Source organism: Austrofundulus limnaeus, unplaced genomic scaffold, assembly GCF_001266775.1.
Source record: "Austrofundulus limnaeus strain Quisiro unplaced genomic scaffold, Austrofundulus_limnaeus-1.0 Scaffold49, whole genome shotgun sequence".
Classification (NCBI taxonomy): Eukaryota; Metazoa; Chordata; class Actinopteri; order Cyprinodontiformes; family Rivulidae; genus Austrofundulus; species Austrofundulus limnaeus.
The window spans coordinates 227,145-228,838 of record NW_013952451.1 but is presented as its reverse complement, the minus strand read 5'-3'; the positions used below and the strand labels follow the sequence as shown (position 1 = coordinate 228,838).

Sequence of the window (1,694 nt, the reverse complement as noted above, 5' to 3'; positions counted from 1 at the left end):
CCCCGAATTTCAAACTAACGCTAAAGTTTATTTACCAGAAAATTTCCATGCTCATTTTTGACATGAAACATGAAAAACAATTTTAAGCATGATGGTTCAGCTTTATGGACTTTCAACTGGAAAAAAAATTGGTCATTGCTTATTATTTTATTATTATTTACCGTTTCCCCTTCACTTCAAATACTTTATGCTTAGAAAGGTTTGAGTAAACAACAACCAACGATTTCTGAAGATTCAAGAGACGAGAAAGCCACAACTTGGTGATTTGTGGTGCACAAAGCCAGACACTTCCTTTGCTATCTTGTTTAAAATCAAACCAATCAGACAGCATGTTTTTTTTGCAACAAGAATATTAATCACACATTTGTGCTTTTCAGTAACAAGTAATCTTTGTTAGATTAGATATATTTTTTCTTACTTTCACTGTAGTCTCTTTTTTTAACGATTATTTTCCACAGCTCTGGCCATTTTTGCTCATCTCATTCTTTTTACTAATATCTCTTCCTTTCTGTAGTGTTTTTAACMAAGTCCTAGTCAGGTAAGTGATTGCAATTAATGTAGTTGATCCAAATCAGCTGAAAATTTTACAAAACTGCGCTGAATTAATAAAATATTCCTAAGWTATAGTAGATTTCCCTGACAGTAATTGGCTCTCACAGAAAGTGTAAGGAGGTCATGTGAGAAAGCTTTCATCTCCTGCAGCTGTAAGCAGAGGTAACTGATGCAGAACACCCACTAACTTCATAGTAATAAACAGGCTTTGCTCACTTACTGGACACTTGAAAAGAAAAACACAAGCTCAGGTATGCATTGAAATACTGAGGGATTTATTACCACACCTTCTGAAACTATTCAACCGTAACAAGAGACAAAACAGACCGACAAAATGGGCAAAATATGCAAAGCATAATGTATGCGGGTTTAGAAACGATAAAGCAAATCAAATGATTTCATTTATGGAACATCACATCCTTGAAATGTAAAGTAAACACAAGTTCAAAGTTGTCAAGAAAATMACTCTGTAGGTTTCAAAAGAATATCTGTATGAGTTGCAAAAGTCAAATGAAAAGCCCCACTGGCCCTTTAAGAGCAGCGTGACAGTTGTAACACTAGGTACTTCCCAAGTACAACAAACCACAGGGGCCCATTCAGGGTGTATCTGTGTCCTCTCAGAGAAAGGGAGAAGTAGGCACTATTAAAACCCATGCAAGTGTCTGTGAGAGTTTGTGCACTCTTGAAAAGATGCCGTGAAACTGAATCCACTTGCTTCCATCGTTGCATCCTTCCTTTTCTCAGCCTGGGATATTTGGTTGTCTTCTTTGCGCACTGGCTGTGGTGGTACTCAGGTTGCACAGGGGGGTTTGTGAGGCAGCAGCAGCAGCCTGCAAAACACACGACAAGAAGATGTCAGTGTCCTGATATGACTGCAAACAAACTTTCATTTCATATAGCGCGTTGACAAGAAAAACCTAACGTGAAATTCGTGTTTCTTTCATGATGAGTCGAACATTATTAGTAAGGCACTTTCAGCTTTCAGCGTTCAGATAAGGGTGGGGAAATATAAAATGTGCAACATTCATCACTCAAAAATTCAATATCTAATAGTTTACAAGAGTGCAAAAGAAGAATTATCTAATAACCACTGTACTCGTTTTATGAAAACCACAGTAACTTATAATACTGTATATATATAT

The 1,694-nt window shown here is 36.7% G+C and overlaps 1 long non-coding RNA gene across 1 annotated transcript in view; it reads right to left on the bottom strand.

The window, feature by feature from the left end:
• Positions 1-806: 806 nt before the first annotated feature.
• Positions 807-1,694, bottom strand: part of LOC106517468 (uncharacterized) — a 28,985-nt gene continuing 28,097 nt past the window's right edge. The window contains exon 2 of the long non-coding RNA XR_001310214.1: positions 807-1,382. This is a non-coding gene — a long non-coding RNA (uncharacterized LOC106517468). The remainder of the gene's footprint in view (positions 1,383-1,694) is intronic.